The sequence below is a fragment of the Saccopteryx leptura genome, chromosome 6, assembly GCF_036850995.1.
Source record: "Saccopteryx leptura isolate mSacLep1 chromosome 6, mSacLep1_pri_phased_curated, whole genome shotgun sequence".
NCBI classification, from domain to species: domain Eukaryota; kingdom Metazoa; phylum Chordata; class Mammalia; order Chiroptera; family Emballonuridae; genus Saccopteryx; species Saccopteryx leptura.
In genome coordinates, this window is record NC_089508.1 from 81,779,889 (window position 1) to 81,802,111 (window position 22,223).

The following is a 22,223-nucleotide window of genomic DNA, read 5'->3' on the forward strand; positions in this document are numbered from 1 at the left end:
CAAAGAGGAACACTGTTACTACACACTCATCAAAGTTGCCTGCAGGCTTTGGCTTTTGGGGAGCTTTCCAGAGACATCAGTGATGCTGCCTAAAAGCACCGGGTTCCATGAAGCCGGCTTTGACCAATCAATGTCAGGGCATGGAACAAACTCTTCTCTCTTCTGTCTCCTGGAGAGTCTGTTCTCAGATGGCCACTCTGATGGTGTCCCCAACAATTAAGCAATTAACTATGCTTGTTACCAAGTGGTGGCCAGGTGGCTTACACACCCCCTCACTTTTGTTCTTCTTTGTTCTGTTCCAAACTCTTCATTTCCCCACGTTCCCAATAAAGAGGCAGTATGTGAGTTTGTGCTCTTAGGCTCTGTTTCTAGGAATCTGAGCTAAGGCAAGTGCAGAAGCATGCCACAAGTTCAGATACTGAAATAACTTCTTTAACCCCCTTCACTCCAAACCCATCTGGCTTCCACCACTATTGCTCCACCACTGTCTTCATGTCACAAAATCTTCTTCATCTTTGATTTTTAAGGAAACAACGTAACTGTCTAAATAGAAGCACTTGGCTTCTTGTTCCTTTTTCAAGCCAACTACCTAAAAACTGTCTCTGCAGGGCCATGAAATGCTCTGTCTTCTGAGACAGCTTATTGGATTTTGGAACATCTCTAATTGTTATTATAGTGTTTCTAAATTTTCATATCAAGCCAAAATTATCCTCAGCCCTTTGAGAACATCTATCCATTGGTTTAACCGTGCCCTCCAGAGTCCCAGCAAATACTTCCTTAACTCTGTGAAGTCAATTAGCTATCCTGAGCTCATCAAAACTTCTGGTCTCCAAAAAAATTATTTCCAATTCCTTCTACTATTCTTAATATATTATTTTTTGGAGGGCTCTCATAATTCTATTCTTAGTTATTGTTGTGTTGTGTTGTGTTTTTCTTTTTTTGTCGCAAAGAAAGTTTCCTAAAGCGTCAAAACTTGTGTGACTCAAAGCTGAACAAAATAATGGGGCCTCATGAGAGAAATAGAAGAAAAATGACATCAAGACCCTTCTTTCTTTCTTTATTTTTTCTGGAAGAGTAAACTTCCTCTAATTTGTGGCACATGTAAAGTTATGTGTGGGTGGCCAGTTAGAGACAAGGAGTCCAGTGGACAACAGCCTATCCTGGACCTTCATTTTCAACTTGGGAAAGCAAGCTGAGTATTCAGAGTCTGTAATGTAAGCTCTTTCCACAAGGACAGTGTGTGTGTGTGTGTGTGTGTGTGTGTGTGTGTGTGTGTGTGTGTGTGAGAGAGAGAGAGAGAGAGAGACAGACAGACAGACAGACAGAGAAAGAGAAACAGAGAGAGAGAATCTGGTTCTTAAAAAGTAGTAGGCACTTCAGTTCAATCTCAAGAGTCTATGGTGGTAGAAACCAGAGCTAGAAGCTGATACTAATTGGGAAGAAAGTAAGGCATGTGCTATTTTAAAATATACCGTGCATTAACCTTGGTGGTGGGAAAAGCACTCTGTCTTTCTTAGTAAGAGGGTAAGAAATAATGTACTTTTTATACTGACAGCAGACACAGAATGCCATGAGCTTGAAATCACTACTTGACACTGAATGCTTAGATACCAGCCAGTCAGGAAAATCCTGCTCCATTTCAGTACATTTAGAGACAGATCTGAGCCCCAAACCCAGGAGATGTGTATAAACACAGCAGAGGTAAAGGAGCCCTCACTCTCAGCATGGAACGTTTCCTTGATGAGTGGTCAGCAGGTCTGGTTTCTATTTAACTGCCTCCTGTCATCATAGCATATTAGAAATAAAATTGCACCGACAACCAGTATAGAGGCAATATATCTCCCAGTCATTGAGACTTGTCAGTCTGGTGTTTGGTATTTTAAATAAAGGTCTTTAATAATTACAACAACATAGTTTGCAACTGATAAAAAATGAAAGGCCCCACTAAATTTGATGATGGAAAAGAAAGTATGTAACCACAAATATAAAGAAGAAGAGATATATTAAAAACTAACAGTCTTATAAGAAATGTCTTCTAAGTTTCCTGGAATTAGTATTAGATCCTTCTCCATGATTCCTATATGATTCTTAGAACCATTGCCAATAGTTTCGAAGTGTGGCCTGGTTTGATGAAGAAATTGTATCTATCCTCCCTCCCAAACAGTCCTAGGACTGAGAGGAAAAGTCTGCTCTCACCATCAGCCACCTATTCCATCTCCATAGAGCTCAGGAAAATCTTCACGTGGAAACAAAAATTGTTTACATGAAGAAAAGGGCACCAGAGATCAGATCAAGTTTGACCTTTATTTCCTTAAGTCGGCATGGGAGTATACAGAAATCAGGGGAAGAGCTGTGGCTAGTTGCACTTTGACTCTAGTTGAATGAGATATCCAAGGTGCAAAAATGCTGCAGCTAATATTTGAATGACATAGAGCTCTGCACTCCTACCTCTGACTCCATCTTCATTGCCAACTCCCTCTCTCTGTCTGTCTCCTTCTCCCTTCCTTTATCTCTAAAATCAATAAAATAAACATAAAAAACAGGCTTTTCAGATATTTGGTTCAATTTAAGTTTCATTGAGTCCCTCCACCCTTGGCCTAATCCACCCACAGATCATAGTCACACTCAGATACACACAAGCTTCCCTGCTTTATGTTCGCTGCTGCTAGGCCAGGGACTCAGCTTCCCCTGCCATGATTCTGCTCTCCAAATTGGATTTTTGTTCTTGGCAGTCTTTCTTCCTCTGTGTGACAGAAGGGGTCAGTTCCATTCTTCCTATAGATACCATGATGGTCTGGAGTAGAGACTTTCTTCTTCAACTCCAGTACTGCAGGATAGAATTTATATCTTAGGCATTGAGTCAGCAGAGAGCTGCTGGTCCCACTATAAGAGAGCTGCTGATCCCACTATAAGAAGAGATCAGGGGGCCCTGGCCAATTGGCTCAGCGGTAGAGCGTCGGCCTGGCGTGCGGGGGACCTGGGTTCGATTCCCAGCCAGGGCACATAGGTAGGAGAAGCGCTCATTTGCTTCTCCACCCCCCCCCTCCTTCCTCTCTGTCTCTCTCTTCCCCTCCCGCAGCCAAGGCTCCATTGGAGCAAAGATGGCCCGGGTGCTGGGGATGGCTCCTTGGCCTCTGCCCCAGGCGCTAGAGTGGCTCTGGTCGCGGCAGAGAGACCCCCGGAGGGGCAGAGCATCGCCCCCTGGTGGGCAGAGCGTCGCCCCTGGTGGGCGAGCCAGGTGGATCCCGGTCGGGCGCATGCGGGAGTCTGTCTGACTGTCTCTCCCCGTTTCCAGCTTCAGAAAAATACAAAAAAAAAAAAAAAAAGAAGAAGAAGAAATCAGGGGCTGGGTGAACAGGAGTAAGGGAGTAAGGAAATAGTATAGATAAGGAAGAAAATATAGCTTCATACTGGCCATGTACTGGTTTTACAGACATTCGTTTCAAAAAGCACGTGGTCTCTGATCCTCTTGTAATTAATTCTTCCTTGATAAAGCAGCAAAATGTCATAAAAAAAGTGCTGAATTGGAAAGTGCTGAACAGGAAACTATTCATGAAACTTCTAATAAGTAATTTTTCCACTCTGTGCCTTCTTTTTCTTATCTATAGATAAGATTGTCATATGAGGTCACTGTAGTGCTAAGGCAGTGTAATTCTCAGGTTTTGACACAGGGGGATTGTGAGATAATAAGGTAAATTGGAAGAAAATCTCCCAGCCTGGAGCAGTTAAGTAGTAATTTCAAATTAAAAAGGATTTGCTGCATATTTAACATTAAGTAGGTATTAGCTGTTAATCTTTAGCCAAGTTGGCTTCAATATTTGACATTTAAATTAAATAATCATATGACATTTAATAATAAAGTCACTGTATGTTAAACAAATACTACTTGGTTATTGAAACCATATGTTATTCTAATGCCATTGTGAAGGATTCACATGTTTTCAATAACCATCTGATTTTTATTTCATACAGAGCACAGAGCATGTACTGTACCATGAAAAGCTATTTATGTCCTTTCCAGATTATTATTTTTAAATAAATGGGTTTGACTTTCCTACTTAATGATGTATTTACCCATTGTGTAGATACCGCCAGTGAAGAAGTTATGCTTGTAACAGCCAGTCTTCTTGAATTCTCATCATGTTGTACCTGAATTGACTGAGTTGAACAATGAATGATTGCTACAACTGCCAATCAATGCTTCACTTTGCCCATGTGATGCCAAAAGATTTTATTGAATTGATTGGCAGGAATGCAAACATTTCTATTCTTCCATCCAAGTACTAACCAGGCCCCACCCTGCTTAACTTCCGAGATGAGACGAGATCGGGTGCGCTCAGGGTGGTATGGCTGTAGACAAATTTCTATTCTTAATGCCTCTCCAGGATCATAAAAGTCATTGCCTTAAATACAATGTTTCTATTTTCATTCTTCTCTCATTCTAATAAAGTTTGCAGTCACCAAACATGAAATATGAATGTTTTGTGTTTTTTTTTCTGAAGCTGGAAACCGGGAGAGACAGTCAGACAGACTCCCGCATGTGCCCAACCGGCATCCACCCGGCACGCCCACCAGGGGCGACGCTCTGCCCACCAGGGGGCGACGCTCTGCCCACCAGGGGGCGATAATCTGCCCATCCTGGGCGTCGCCATGTTGCGACCAGAGCCACTCTAGCGCCTGAGGCAAGAGGCCACAGAGCCATCCCCAGCGCCCAGGCCATCTTTGCTCCAATGGAGCCTTGGCTGCGGGAGGGGAAGAGAGAGACAGAGAGGAAAGTGCGGCGGGAGGGGAAGAGAGAGACAGAGAGGAAAGTGCGGCGGAGGGGTGGAGAAGCAAATGGGCGCTTCTCCTGTGTGCCCTGGCCAGGAATCAAACCCGGGTCCTCCGCACGCTAGGCCGATGCTCTACCGCTGAGCTAACCGGCCAGGGCGAAATATGAATGTTTTTATTGCTTCACTGTACTCCATTTTCTCAACTACTGATAATTTGTGTTTTTAGTATAAATATATTCACAGTGTCCTTGCAGCCCTTGTTTATACCAATGATATATCAGTTATGTCCACTGCCTCTAGGACAAAGGAAGGGAGAGAAGTAATGAGTGACAACAACACACCTGTGTTAATGTATTTTAGTGTGTTTCCACCCTACTTTTGTGGTGAAGCCTGTTAGGAAAGGCTTCACAGTTGCAAGAATCAGTTACCTTGCTGAAGTGCTATTTAAAGGCATATTTTTAAATCTGGTAATCATTAAAATTCTATGAAGTGCAGAGATGAATGTACATTTTATGTTGTGTTTAATATTAGTTATGCTATGAGCTAGAAAGAAATCTGTGAAAGGAGCTTTAGATACTACTATAATCCACACCTGAATTTTAAAGATGATTAATAACCCAGAACACTTAAAAGCTGACCCCAATTCACATAGCTAGGTAATAGTAGAGTTGCAGCCAAATTCAGGACAAATAAGTCGATCCTTATACCACATTTTTGTTTCTTCTTTTTTTCAATCAGTAAGGTGGAAGTATTTATCAATCTTGGCTTTCCCATTGCATTCCCAGATGATCTGTGAGCACTTTTTTTTTAATATCTTATAATTGTCTCCTGTTCTATCTCATCCTTGAGATCAGCTACAGATATCTAATTATGAGAACTTGGACAGAAACCAAGGGGTTAACACTGACCAAGGAGTGGTTCTTCCTGGTATCTTAATTTCTGAATCTTCATTCTCTTTCAGAGGCCACATTCTCTGCTTCCTGGTATTCCACTGTGGCCTGAATTTGTCATGGATGTGATCTCATTGATTCTCTAAATACATAACATGTGAGTTATCCTGGGACCTAAAGTCATTGCTCAAACTTAGCTGTATCTATATAAATTATAGATGAATCCTTTAGAACTATCTTGGCTGAAAATTTGGATCAGACTGGTCAGTAGCACTATTGACTTGGTGGTGTGATTTAAATAACTGACTCCTTTAGGATTTTATTAATGGCACAGCTGGGTAGGACAAAGCTAAATCCAGAATCTTGGCTGTAGTGCTATAACAGAGCCTTTAAACTAATTCATAATAAGGCATAAATGGCTGTGAGGACATAACAGAGCTTTATCAAAGAAAAAGGTTTTGGTCAGGGAAAGAGGAACATTAAAAATAATGCTAATGGAACAAGGGGCATCATAAATTCTTGCCAAAAATGTAGCCTGAATCTTTTCAAACTTTTTTTTAATTTTTCCATTGATTTGAGAGTGAAAAAAGAAAGAGAGGTGGAGAGAGAGAGAGAGAGAGAGAGAGAGAGAGAGAAAAGCATCAACTCATTGTTTCACTTGTTCCATTTAGTTGTGTACTTATTGATTGCTTCTCATACATGTTCTGATCGGGGTGGAAATTGTGGTGATCTCTGGATAGCCTGTTCAACGCTTTATCCACTGAGCCACTGGCCAGGGCCTCTAACTTCTTGATCTACTATCAATTTATAGGAGAAATTAGAATAAAGAAATGTGTCAACTCCATAGGAAAAATCCTGAATGTGGGACACTCAATCCAGTTTCTTTAACAAATAAATTTCAAGAAAGAAAAATATCTCTGTTGATTTAAAGAGATAATCAATTATAATGTATGGACTTTGACTTTGAATGTATGGATTATTGACTTAATCAAAGCATCTGAAAATGCAACCAAACCAAACAAGGAAACTATGGGATCACAAGAGAGATTAGAACTCTGACCACATTTTTTATGATACTAAGGAACAAATGTCAATTTTTAAGTATGTATGGTACACTGAATAATAACCTCTCCACCCCAAAGATGTCCATGACTTAGTTTTTGGTACCTGTGAATGTGTTATCTTATATGGCAAAAGAGACTTTGTAGCTGTATGTTAAGAATTATCCTACATTATCTGGGTAAATTCTAAATATAATATAGGGGTCCTTAGAAGAGAGGCAAGAACATCAATGAAGAAAGGGTGATGGTACTCAAGCAGAGATTGGAGTGATATAGCCAGCAACCAACAAATGCCATTATACTTTAAGAGCTAGAAGAGAAATAGATTCTCCTGTGGAGTCTCAAAAAGGAATCAGTCATGATGACACCTTCATTTTATACCCCGTAAGACTCATTTCCAACTGTGACCTTCACAACTGTAAGAGAATAAATTGTTTTAAGCCACAGTAATTTGTTGCAGCAGCAATGGGAAGCTAATACAATGCAAGAAGTGTATTGTGGTTCTGTTTTAAAATTTTCTTTATCTTTTACAAGTTCATAGTACAATATTTACAGAAGAATAAAACAAAGCTACAAAATAATGCAATGTGTGTGGTAGAAAAAATGTGTCGGAATAGTATTGATAAAGCAAGATTGAAGTTGAGTTGATAACTCTGAAGCTGGATAATGGGTACATGAGTATTTGTTATCTCTTTTCTTTGCTCTTATATGTTTCTCTAGTTATAAATTTAAAATTAAAAGGGGGGGGGCAATAAGATAATTTTTTCTTACTTAGTAATTCTTTCCAGTGCTGAATTGCCTGGAATGGTTGTTTTGTTTTCCTTTAGTCTATCACTTTCCACATCCTCAATACTCTTAGCTAATGAAGGGGGAGTTCTGGTAGACCTTCTAATGACCTGGAAGAACTAATGGGGAGCAAGTTATGTAGTTGCTATAGGAGAGCCAGTTCTTATTTAGAAATGTCAGCATAAAACTCGATGGTACTGGTGGATCTTCCATGTCAAAGGTTTCTCTTTTTAGATAAAATTATACTAAAAATAAAAGATAGAGAAAACCACTCTTTTGTCCACAGTGGATTCAAATTATCTGACACATACTAGGGAAAAATAGTATCTCTTTCTTTGTTTCTTTTAGAGATAAGAAGTTTGAGTCGTATTGAAACCAGAGGCTCTAGAACAATAAAAAATGCTTTTCTTTTCAGTAAGGGGGTGGTATGGTCAAATTTTGTCTTAGAAAGATAATTTTGATAACAGTGTAAAAAAAGATAAGCTATAATGGAGAGAAACAATAGAATATCCAATCACAGTAATTTTGTAGTAATGGAAATAGAAAATGATGTGTAACTGAAATATGGAACTGTAATTGGAGCTGAAAAACAGATATAAATATTTTATATATATAATTTTTTTTTTAGGTGAGAGGAAGGGAGATAGTGAGGCACACTCCCACATGCGTCCCAACCAGGATTCATCCAGAAATTCCATTTAGGGATGATATTTGAGTACCAAGGTATTTTTAGCACCTGAGGCTGATGATCTTAGACTGGGACTAATTGAGCCACTGCTTGTGGGAGGAGAGGAGGGAAGAAGGGGGAGAGGGGAGAGGGATGAGAGGGGAAGCAGATGGTTGCTTCTCCTGTATGCCCTGATTGGAAATCAAACCTGGGAGAGCCATATGCCGGGCTGACGGTCTATCCACTGAACCACCAGCCAAGGCTGAAAAAGAGATTTGAAAGATATTTCTATGGTAGAAACAATACCTTTTAGTAATTGAAATAATATGAAGAAAAGATTACTAAAAGATGTGTAAGCCAAGATAATTCTTGGGTCCACTGTTGTAATAAAGAGAAATAGAGATGGCTCTTTTCCACTGGCCCACCATTGCCACCCTTTTGAATATATAGAATATTCCTTTTGAAAGATGCTTATTCTTCTTCATTCAGTAAAGCACTGAGTGGGACAAGATTTCCATTGTCTTATGAAATTTTTATATTGAAAAGGAAACAACAATTAGGTTCCTGGGAAGAAAGAGAAGGTATAAAGGTGCGCCTCCATCAGGTGATTGGACCCTTTATTTCTCTTAATTGCTTCACAGTGGTGATTCCAGATATATACCATTCTCCTCATGTTCATTCCTACCAGCTCACTGTCAATGGCACCTTCCTAGACACCGAGTCTCTGGCAGACATGACAGATCACCATCATCTCTGTATTTTTCAGGTCACAGGCATGGTTTCAACCATGATGCCTGCCATTGGAAGCCATACCCTTTTTCAAGAGGAAAAGCAAATGTCTGGGTCTTTTCTATTTCCTAAATAAATTACTATTCTGTGCATAAAAAATTAGAATGAGAACATGTGTATTTTATTCCTATATAGTCATAGCTAAAGAATGTCTCTAAACAGGGAGCACCTATTCACAACCCAATTAACTAGAGTTCTGGATATTTTTTTACTGTCAAATATCATACCTAAGTTTTCCTTAGTTTACTGCAGCCAGAACATACTGTCAGGAAGCAATGCTAAACATTAAATTCATGAGTATGTATGCACTGGATGAGTATTCCAGCATAAGTCTGTGTTTTGTAAGCATTTTCCTAAAAAAAGAAGGCTCTCATGAAAACATATGGTGATACTTAAGCTAATAATTGCCTGTCCTTCCCAATGATGACAGAACTCCAATAAATGATTTTGGTAAAACTGAGTCTTGACATAGGCTTCTTCATTTGGAGGGGGAGAAATACTAAAGCTGTCACTATTCATGCCAAAAACTGATCGAGTGCCTGCGATGTGGTGATGACTCACCATGGCTGGATGGATACCCTGGGAATGAATGGAAGACAGGGAAAGACTCCACAGTTCTATCTTGAACCATTCCTTTTGATATTGGAGAATAACACAATGTAACATTTTGTTATCATTAACTTTCAGGCTATTCCAGTTACTAGTCAGAACCTGTGTTGACCAGCTTGCTAAATATAGCATTATGTTCTTTCCACATGTGTTTAGGAGAGGAAAAGTAGAGTAGGTAACTGTATTTGTAAGACTACTTAGTTACCAGTTTCTCTGCTATGAGTGAAAATTTTCTAAAACCTTCCTGGCCTCACTTTGTGAACACATAGGGTGTTTGGGAGCCCTTTCAATGACAGGAGAGTCTTTAATAAATACCATGATACCAACATGTGTTTTAAGCCCCAGCATTTTATTCAGTGGTACTCCTCGGTTTCTTCACAAAGAGCCCCCAGAAATCTCTTCACAGGAATGGCTCTGCTGTAAAGGCAGACCTGGCTCAGAGTGTTTGTCACTCAGGCTTTGTGCACTGATGCTTCTGGACAACCACAGAGGAAGTTTCAGGGACTCCCTCTAGCATTTTATGTTGGTAACCACAAAAGCAAGCCGTTCTTTGCCATTGCTATCCTGACCCATCACTAGACATTTTCTCTTCTAATATCATTGGTGGCCTTACTATTTTTGAAAAGTGATCCATTGTTTCCCATTCTAATCCTCAAAATACTATGAGTATAGGTGATTAGTATGGTATAGCCATAGGTGATTGCTGTTGTCCATTTTTTGCACTCAACAGTTAATACTGTTTTGACTTCTACTGATATCATCAAATAATAGAATTAATCAGGTACCTGTTGTTGATTAAAATCCATGTAAGTTGTTTTGTGTTGTTTACTTATTTCCTATAACTAAACCTTTGGATTATTTATTGGGAGAAAATTAATATCTATTATTTTGCATCAACATGTGAATGAGTTCCTAGTTAAATGAAAGCAAAAATTAAAAATATAGAAATATCTGAAGTCTGACTTCTCCTTTTGAACTTACTTTGGAAGTTCAATAACTGAGGAAAGTCACAGCTCTTATTGTATAATAATACTGAATTTTAGATGCTATGTAATCAGCTTTTGTTGTTCTATGACAAACATCATTACAGTCAATTTTAGAAAAAACTTAGTTCATTACATTTTTGCTACTTATGCTCATACTTAATAGTAATTTCAACCACAGAGTCCTCCATCTCTATAATGTTAATAGTAGTCAAAATTCTTTGACTAATCACAATGTGCCAGGCACAGTGCCAAGCAGCTGAAATTTATTATCCTCCCAAATTTTCATTGTAACACTATCAGGTAGGTTCTATTATTATTTTCATTTTACAGATTAAAAATCTTAGAAAATTAAGTAATGTAACCAAGTTTACATCACCAGATGTAGGTGCTTGTCACCACCATGTTTTACTGCCTAACCATGGAATTGGAAAGTCACTGTCACACTAGGATGAACCAAACGAGCCCCCATAAGGTGCTAAAGCAGCTCACTGCTAACTATTCTTTAGATGGATTCAATGAGTGTATGAGATTTTTGGCACAGGCAACCGAAGGCATGTTGCTATTAAGGCCCTTGGGTTTCAGAATTAATCTAGCTACACCCTATCCTTCTATTGTTAAGTATGAGTTTATTATTATACCCTTGACACACACACCCCATTCTAAAGGAGCTGGAGTTGGAGAAAGCAACTATAGTTTTGGAAGGACAAACCAGGTTTATGCCATAGCCTTGTGGCATTATTTAAAGTGATCACCAAATGGCCCACTAGATTTCCTCTAATCCAATATTATCTATTTAAAATTCATCTAGACAACTGGGTGCCAAGAAATTTGCTGGCCATTGTAACCTATGTTTTCATATTTAATACTCTCAACACCTCTATCTTCACTTTAAAGAGGAAGTTGAGACCTTGAGTAGCCAAACAACTTGACCATGACCAGACCTAGACAATGGCTGAGATGAGATATTAGTTAAAAGTCTTGTACTCCTCTCAGTTCCCTATGCTGCTTCCCAGGACACAAGTACACACTTATATACTGAACTGAAACCGAATCTGGACACTACACACACATTGTTTTGAAGTTTATTGACCTCTTTGAATATACAATATTTTGCTAACATTTTTTATCAAGTTTTAAAGAAAATCAATAGTTGCTCTTTTCCTTTGAGCCTGACCAGGCGGTGGCACAGTGGATAGAGCATTGAACTGGGGTGTGGAGGACCCAGGTTCGAGACTCCGAGGTCGCCAGTTTGAGTGCGGGCTCATCTGGTTTGAGCAAAGCTCACCAGCTTGGACCCAAGGTCACTGGCTCGAGCAAGGGGTTACTCGGTCTGCTGAAGGCCCATGGTCAAGGCACATATGAGAAAGCAATCAGTGAACAACTAAGGTGTCGCAACGAAAAACTAATGATTGATGCTTCTCATCTCTCTCCATTCCTGTCTGTCTGTCCCTATCTATCCCTCTCTCTGACTCTCTCTCGGTCTCTGTAAAAAAAAAAAAAAAAGTTGCTCTTTTTCTTTGAGAATACAATGCTTCTACAGAGTAGCATTTTCAGAATTTTCAGTGTCCCAAGGCCTAAAAAGTAAAAAACCAAACAAAAACTTTAACAGTTTTATAGTGTTCACAGTGTTGAGAAAAGGAACCCCATCTACCCTTTCCCTTCATGGTGCTGACCAGGTCCTGGATCCCACACTCAGGGAATAACGGTCATTGTTATTGCTTTTGATACAGTGAGCTGTAAAATTGGCTTGAGCCCTGGTCTGTTGCATACTTTGGATATTTGTGAATCAGTGGGGTTTATTTTCTGTTAAACTACCTAACCACAGGGGAGAGGTGAGAGACAAAGAAACCCCCCTCACTTTCCTTTTACTAGTCTGACCAGTTTAAAGTGAATAGGAGCCCAGAGAGATTTCTCGCTTTCCACTTCCCACTATCAAAGTAGGCAGTGGTTCCAGGGCCATGTTTGGAAATGGCAGCTGCCCGGTGCCTCCAAGGCAGCTGAGTGGGAACAGTGAAAGGAAACCCAGCTTGGGGAGACCCACAGGTGTCCCATTTCATCCTGAATTCGGACTGGGCTGTTCAGGGTTGTACACAGAAGCTGAACCAGTGACCCACAATTTGATTCCTTCAGTGTGGAGATTCAGGCTTTGAAAGACTTTGCATTCTTTGCTCTCTGCTTCTGCCCAAACTTCCCCAGACACCCCCACTCTCATTTCCCACAATACCCAATCCTTTGAGCTGTAAGATTAGCTTCAGTTTCAGGAACCTCAGGGTGCCAAGGTGAACGTGTCTTCCTTGGGGATTATTATTCGCCTTTCTGATGAACATCTCCAGGCAGTTAAAAACAAATCTCCATTTTTTTATTACTAGAAATATCTTTCATCATTCCCAGCTTTATGCTTAAATGGCAACTAGAGAGTATGCTCTTTGTCATCACAGACAAAGTGATGATATTAATGAGATGAATAAACTAGGTAAGGGAGAACTTTCTGGAAAGAATCACTAACAATAAAAATATTTTCTCCTTTATTAAAGCATTCCTGGCTCAAAGAACATACGTGAGGGAAAAGAAATGCAATGACAAACTATACGCTGGAACAAATCAACTCTGAGCTTACCTTACCCTGAGTCACTCAGAGGTCAGTGCTAAGCACTCCGAGTGAATATGGATACGAGCAATAACCCACAGTTTCTCTGCTGTGTGTCATACCCCACTCCTCCAAGCCAGGACAATCTTCTGAACTTGGTCCTGACTCAGTCTTTTACCTGTGTGTTTCTTTTGCTTTTTAAATCTTACTTACTTTCTTAATTGGTATTGTGTATAACAGTCTTTTACCCGTTTTAAATTCTTTTTGGAATAAGGAGGAAATGTAAATAAAAACATGTACTATATATGTGTGTGTACAAACAAATTATAAATTATATAAATATATATATATTTATATAAAAAGCCAATGAACAAATTAATAACACAGTTTTTATCCCCACCAGTAGTGTGCCTTTTCTGCCTCTGAGTTATATTAATGCAATTGTTTTCTACCTGCCATTAATGTAGAACCCTAGGAAGATTTCAAATATAAATTTTCAGAGCCCTTACCTACTAAGTCAGATTGCAGATATAAGTGGATTTAATATACAGAGGGATAGAAATGCCAGGTGGCTACTTCCTGAACTTCCTCTATATCAAAAGATATAGAGACAAAGGAAACACATTACTTCTTCTTAAAGAAGACTTTAAGACTTCTGACTCTGTTGAGTCTTCAGAAAACATAGCCAAATTAATGCCAAGTTGACTCTGTAAGAAAAATTCCTAAGCTCATACTCTTGAAGGAATTCCCTCATGGTTGATGAACATGTTGGGCACCATCCCATGGTTATTCTGTGCTCAGGATTTTGCCTGGCCCATGTGCTATGACTTCATATATGATGAGAACAGCACACTTGAATCTGCTCTGTATTTTTTATTAAATGAGGAAAACTTAATTCTCAATAAATATACAAATGGGAGGTTTTTTAAAAAACAAACAAACCCAGATCCTCACAGTTTGATTGGTCCAAAAAGACACTATCCTGACTGATCAGACTAGACCTGCTTAGAGCTGTGCAGCATCAACTGGATGGGGAAAGCCTCAGTCCTGCTGGTTGAAATAGGATTCCAGGAGCTCACATATAATGGCTGGCTCAGAGGTCTCTGCATGGTGTAGGGAGGCAGCTCAGCACAGGCCTCGCCCTGGAAAGCAGTTTGTGTATTAGTCCTTGTGTGGAAATGGCTGCTAGACTCTGCTTTCTTTTTTTTTTTTAATTTAGCCCAGTTGGCCACCAGGAGCACTACTTAGTAGGTGTCTTCTTTCTCAGTGTTCACAGGTTGTTACAAGGAGTGAATGATAATACATACAAAGCAGTTAGCATCCTGCCTGGCACACCATGTATGCGTAATACATTTGATCTATAATAATGTTATTATTGTTGTTGTTATTGTTTTTATTATTACATGAGACTTAACCAAGAAAATATGGTGGCAAACTGATAGTATATACCTGGGATTCCTCAGGAAGTTTTGCTGTACCACCTTTGCCATAACTAGGATATATTATGAGAACAGTCATGATTCTGTACTATGCGTGCTGTTTGATCTGTTTGAAGAGGCTGTTCAAAGAGGTCCCTGAGGTTGTTTATAAGATGTGTATCTAAGGTATGTCTACTCAACTTTTTCAGGGAAATAGCGTTACATTGTCATCCAAAGAGATACTGGGGAAATGTCTTAAGGTATAAGTATATTTTGTTTTCTTTCTATTCTCTAATAATCCTAATTTCTTGCCTTCACAAGAAATCATGTAATTTAATTAAGCCAACTGATATTGCAATGACAGCAGCAAATTTCTCTATTTCCTCCCCTACAGTCAGCATGTAGTTTCTTTCACCACTGCTTTATTACTTGGACAGTTAGCAATTAATGTTATTTTCTGTAATGGCATTTCCATTCTGCTGAAATACCTTACCCACCCCCTTAGAGATTTACATGCCACTACTCCATCAAAGCATTGCCTATCAACTCCTTGTCTTGGTTATATGGTGGTGATTAGGGAACACAAATTCATCAGTAACTAAATTTCAAGGACAAAAATCAGGCATGTTAATGCATGACACTAAATAACCCAAAGATATTGCAAACTATACCTAATCTCTGCTGGCACATATAGCATTCCTGTGGAAATAAGTGTTATATTAGTTAAAAACTATAAATGTCCCCTAGATAGGTAGTTGACAAAAAGAGAGAGAGAAAGAGGGGCTGAAAGAGAGAGAAAAATAAAAGAAAATTGAGAAAAGAAAACACATAATTTTGAGATGACCTTGCCAAATTCTAAAATATGGACTAAAACACTATCAATGGTATGAGGCAGTCCCTGGGTTATGAATGAGGTAGGTTCTGTAGGGTTGTTCTTAAGTTGAATCTGTATGTCAGCTGGAACAGGTACATTTGCCTATTAAATGCAACTTAGACAGATGTTTGTCTTAACATATCATTTATTTTTGCCTTTCTGTTCATGTAAATACTTAAACACTTTCTTTTTTTAAGATTTTATTTGGAAAATTAACTTTAACATGGTGACATTGATCAATAGGAGTACATAGGTTTCAGATAAATGTTTCTATAGCATTTGAACTGTTGATTATGTTGTCTAATCATCACCCAAAGTCCAATAATTTTGTCACCTTATATTTGTCTCTCTTTACACCCTTCCACCCACTCCTCCCTGTCCCCTCCCCACATCCCTTCTCCCTCACCCACTCCCCTTTCCCCTCCACCACACTCCCTTCTCCCTGGTAACCACTTCACTTTTATCTATGTCCATGAGTCTTAGTTTTATATGCTAACTATGTGTGAAATCATAGAGTTCTTAGCTTTTTCTAATCTACTTGTTTCACTCAGTATAATGTTCTCAAGGTCCATCCATGTTGTCATAAATGGCACTGTCATCCTTTCTTATGGCTGAATAGTATATTCCATTGTATATATATGTGTGTGTGTGTGTGTGTGTACCACATCTTCTTTATCCAATCCTCTATTAAAGGACACTTTGTGTCCCTGGCCGGTTGGCTCAGTGGTAGAGCATCGGCCTGGCGTGCAGAAGTCCCGGGTTCGATTCCCGGCCAGGGCACACACGAGAGGCGCCCATCTGCTTCTCCACCCCTCCCCCTCTCCTTCCTTTCTGTCTCTCTCTTCCCCTCCATCAGCTAAGGCTCCACTGGAGCAAAGATGGCCCGGGTGCTGGGGATGGCTCTGTGGCCTCTGCCTCAGGCGCTAGAGTGGCTCTGGTCACAACAGAGCAACGCCCCAGAGGGGCAGAGCATCGCCCCCTGGTGGGCAGAGCATCACCCCTGGTGGGCGTGCCGGGTGGATCCCAGTCAGGCCCATGCGGGAGTCTGTCTGACTGTCTCTCCCCGTTTCCAGCTTCAGAAAAATACAAAAAATAAAAAATAAATAAAAAAAAGGACACTTTTTTCCCCCCTGTCTTGACCACTGTGAATAAGGCTGCAATGAACATGGGGGTTTGTGTGTCTTTACACACCATTGTTTTCAAGTTTTGGGGGTATATACCCAGTGGAGGGATTGCAGGGTCATATGGTAATTCTATCCTTAATTTTTTGAGGAACCACCACACTTTCTTCCATAATGGTTATACCAATTTGCATTCCTACCAGCAGTGAATGAGGGTTCCTTTTTCTCCACATCCTCTCTAACACTTGTTATTACCCATCTTGTTGATAATAGCCAATCCAACAGGTGTGAGGGGGTATCTCATTGTATTTTTTATTTGCATTTCTCTAATAGCTAGTGGAGATGAGCATCTTTTCATATATCTGTTGGTTATTTGCATGTCTTCTTGGGAGAAGTGTTTGTTCAGGTCCTCTCCTCATTTTTTAATTGGATTGTTTGTTTGTTGCTGAGCTTTGTGAATTCTTTATATATTTTGGACATTAATCCCTTATCGGAGCTGTTGTTTGCAAATATAATCTACCATTTAGTTGGCTGCCTATTTGTTTTGTTGTCAGTTTCTTTTGCTGTGCAGAAGTTTTTTCGTTTGATATACTCCCATTCATTTATTTTTGCCTTTAATTCCCTTGCCTTTGGGGTCAAAAACATAAAATGTTCTGTATATCCAAGGTCCATGAGTTCAGTACCTGTGTTTTCTTCTATGTAATTTATTGTTTCAGATCTTATATTTAGGTCTTTGATCCATTTTGAATTAATTTTTGTGCAGGGGGACAATCTGTAATCAAGTTTTATTCTTTTGTGTGTGACTTTGCAATTTTCCCAGCACCATTTATTGAAGAGGCTTTCTTTTCTCTCTTATGTGTTTTTGGCTCCTTTGTCAAAGATAATTTGTCCATATATATGTGGTTTTATTTCTAGGCTCCCATTTTTGTTCCATTTGTCTGTGTGTCTGTTTTTCTGCCAATACCATGCTGTTTTGATTATCGTGGTTCAATACTATAATTTGAAGTCAGGTAGTTTGATACCTTCAGATTCATTCTTTTTCCTCAGGATTGCTTTGGGTATTCAAGATTTTTTATTGTTCCATACAAACCTGGTCATTTTCTGTTCTATTTCTTTAAAAAATGACATTAAGATTTTGATGGGGATTGCATTAAATTTGTATGTAGCTTTAGGTAATATGTCCATTTAAACTATGTTGATTCTTCCAGTCCATGAACATGGAATGTTTTTCTATTTCATTGTGGGTTTTTTTATTTCTCTCAATACTGTTTTGTAGTTTTCAGTATATAGGTCCTTCACATCCTTTGTTAAGTTTATTCAAGTATCTGTGGTGTGTGCCTCTTTTCTAATCTTTACCACATCTATTTCCCAGTGACATCCTTTCTCTTCACTTTTCTTCCTATGGTATCCATCACTCCCCCTACCCATTTCCCAGTAGTATTCCTTCTGCTTTTGCGCTAGTGCTGAGTAGTTTTTGTAGCCAAAATGTGTTATTAGCAATTTTGTAATCTTTTCATTTTTTCCCTTTGTGGTTAGTACAATGAGTAATAATATCATCTTATTTTGTTTCTAATATTTGGCTCATGCACTATTTTTGTCATGAGAGCTGATTAGGGGCTTTAACTAAAAAAAAAAAAATTGTTTAGAAACCTCATGATTTGTTGAGGTTGCCAGAAATCAGAGTGAGGCATTATATGTAAACAGGAGAAACAGTATCCATATTATTCACAGCATTAATTTTAATACTGTAAAAAATGTTACTTGGCTTCCTTATAACAAAAGGAAGTCTTTTTCCCTTTGGGGTTTCCTTTTCTTTTTTATGTGAAAGGAGGGGTGATAGAGAGACAGACTCCTGCATGCACCCCCATCTGGGGATGATACTCTGAGTACCAAGCTATTTTTAGCACCTGAGGCTGACACTCTTAGACCAACTGAGCTATCCTCAACACCAGGGCCAATGCTTGAACCAATTGAGCCACTGGCTGCATGAGAAGAAGAGGGAGAGAAGATTGAGAAAAGGGGGAAGATAAACAGATGGTCACTTCTCCTGTGTGCCCTGACTGGGAATAGAACCTGGGATGTACATATGCCAGGCCAATGCCCTATCTACTGAGCCACTGGCTGGGCCTTCTTTTGGGTTTTCTAATACCAAATCTTGGCATTCTAGAGGGCTCACTAAATGTTTCTTTCCTTATACCTCATCACACACACACAGAAATGCACATACACACAGGAATGTGCAGACATAGTTAGAGAAGGATAGAATGGAGAGAGAAAAAATAACAATTGGGAAACTATCTCATAGAAAGCAAAGGAGAGACTAAGCAGGTGCATTACTCAATTTTAAATTACTTTACACACAAAAATTGATCTTTTTAGGAAGAACACAATTCATTTCTAAAATTCCTTAGCCGCTTGTATGTGACTGAAGGCTGCTACATTGCCCTAGACTCACTATTTGCCCCATCTGCTTTAAATAAATTATTTTCATATGTCCCCTTGATTTTTATGGAGTCTTACTGTTTAGATCTCCATTGTCTTTGTTTTCATGATTCTTTATAGATTTCCATTAAGATGTTGATTCTATATTTATTCTCCAACAAACTAGTAACCTATTAGATATCATATACATATATGTCTATGGATTGGGTATAATGGATTCCTTTTAATGTTTTATATCTATTTTGTCTAAAAAATAGTTATAATTCTTTAGAAAGCTCTTTCTAATACTTAGACATCTAAACTACTTTGAAAGGCCATCAAGACCAAGACAAATAGAAATTTTATACTGTAAAATAACATGCGGGTACTTCTTTAAAACAAAACAAAACACTAATTGGTAGAGTGAATGCCAGGTGAATCTATTCAGCTTTGGCTCTCCACATGTAAAACCATGAGCGTTTATAGTATATAGTCTGTCAGGACTTTTTACAACAGCTTAAAATAAATATCTAAGTCACTTTGGAAACATATTTCTCTGGAAAATAATATAATAATCAAAAGAAAAAGTCTAAAAAAGAGAGAGATCCTTTTAGATCCTCTAAATTTTGAAATTTGACCATATTGGTAATTTATATCATTCTTTTGACTAGATATAGCTATTTGGATAGTATGTCTCCATTTAAATGTTTAGTCTACTAAATAAGACTTCAACAATCATGGTTTGGGGAAAACAGCAAAATAATTATTTCCAATTAACTTTTCCATGTATATATATATATTTCACTTTCAGACACTATGTTACAGAATCAGTGTTTTCTAAACATGGCATCTGTATCACCTGAGGAGATCTTAAAAACAGATTTAGGGGTATAGCCTACCATTCTAACTCTGAACCTTTAGGTGGGACCTGGAAATATCTATGTTAACTTGTTGCTGGAGAGAATTCTTATGGAGCCATCCAAACACCAATCCTAAAAGTTCAGGACTCAATGAGTGGATCCTTAAGGAGATGTACTGAAATGTTAGAAAGGAAAATCAGAATGGCTTTTCTGTCCATATACCAGTACCTCACACGCCTAACACACTCTCTCACTATCTCTCCTCCTTTCTCTCTCTCTCTCTCTCTCTCTCTCTCACACACACACACACACACACACACACACACACACACACACACACTATACATAAGTATGTGTGATGGTAGTATGTGCCCAAAGGGACAGAAACTGAACTAAACTAGAATGCTCCCATCTGATTGACTCCAATTACAGAAATAGCTGTGTAAAAATATCCTGTCCCAAATGTGTTTGACCTGCCAAAACTCAGTTTACTTTTCCAGTTATGTCCTCAAAGAACCCTGTGCTTGGGTGATTTTGCTTTGCTTTCATAGTCCTTGGAATTTGGGCTCTATTAGGGTGCTTCTGTCCTTGGGACATTTCCAGGGCCTGGCTCCTCCCACAGCATTTCAGTCGCCTCTGTTGCTTACCTCCCATCTCATTCTTTAGGACCATTGCAACGGTCTTTAGGACCGTTCCTGCACCCAGTGCACTCAGGAACACATTACCTGTTTGTAGACCTCCCTGGAAAGCAAGCTCTATCGACACTTTAGCATGAATGCCAGGAATAGTAGAAGTGAGTGTAGTTAGTCTTTTTAATCAGCTGAGTTATCTGGTTCTTTTTCCCAAAGCAGATTAAGAGAAACAAATTAATTGCTGTTTCAACTTGACATTTGATTTGTTGTAAACAAGGAAGAAAGGTGAACAGAAGAGCAATAAGCTACAGTAGGCTTGGAGAGCCTTCCCTCTTTTTTATTTTTAATTTTTATTAATTTTAATGGGGTGGCATCAATAAATCAGGGTACATATGTTCAAAGAAAACATTACCAGGTTATCTTGTCATTCAATTATGTTGCATACCCATCAGTCAAAGTCAGATTGTCCTCCATCACCTTCTATCTAGTTTTCTTTGTGCCCCTTCCCCTCCCCCCTCCCTTCCCCTTCCCTCCTCCCCCTCCCCATAACCACCACACTCTTGTCCATGTCTCTCAGTCTCGTTTTTATGTCCCACCTGTGTATGGAATTATGCAGTTCTTAGTTTTTTCTGATTTACTTATTTCACTCCGTATAATGTTATCAAGATCAAACCATTTTGTTGTAAATGATCTGATGCATCATTTCTTATGGCTGAGTAGTATTCCATAGTGTATATGTGCCACATCTTCTTTATCCAGTCATCTATTGCAGGGCTTTTGGTTGTTTCTATGTCTTGGAGAGCCTTCCCTCTTTTGTTTTCACTGGTCAGGCACATTTTCCATAAAGCTCTTATGGGCCAGCCTGCCCAGTTTAGAGCTCTCAGCCTCTGTTGTCATTCCCTCCCATTCAGGCACTATTCCAAATGTCACTGAGTTTCTGTCTCCAGTGTCTTTGTTCACTACTGAGGAGCAGGATTAGCACAAACATTGCTAATAGAAACAGTTAATTCAAAATCACTTTTGCATTTGCTTAGATGCAAATATTTTAGTGGCAGCACAGTTTAACTGATTGAGAAAAGGACGCTATGAAGAATAGGAAATGAGGCATGTTGCCTGGGCAAAGGGCTGCTCCAGGTCACGCAGGCTGCTGTCTGCAGGCCGGTGGGCGGGCAGGCTCACAGCCACCCTGTGCCCACCTGGAGGGCACAGAACATTTTCTCATTTGGCCTCGTTGAAGGTGAACTGTTAGCTGGACTCAAAGCTGGCCATATCTCTTTAAACGAATTGAATCTTTTCTCTGATTTCTCATTTTAAATGTATGGGATCTTTTGAAATTAGCCATACAGTCAATTTTAGGCCCCCTAACTCCAAAAATAATTTTTAAGTTCGATATCTATATATTCTGTACACAGCCTTCTTGCCCCCTAACTTACAGATGTAACAGCCATTATGTCATCATTTATCTGGGGGCTAGAGCTAAGACACAGGTTCTGAAGTTTACTTACATCTTCTCATAACAATAACCTAACGAAGTCTCTGTTCCTCATAGTAGCTCAACTAAACAACAAAATTTAGGTCGTGGTACCTGAGGATTTCTCTACAGTCAAAAATCTAAAGTGTTTCTAAACTTTGAGATGAAAAAGGAAGTATTTAATTCTATGTATGACCTGTTTGGTTGTGCATAAATGGAGAGAAACCCATGCCCCTAATATTCTAAATTTACTTTAAAAATTAATTATGTCATAGCAGT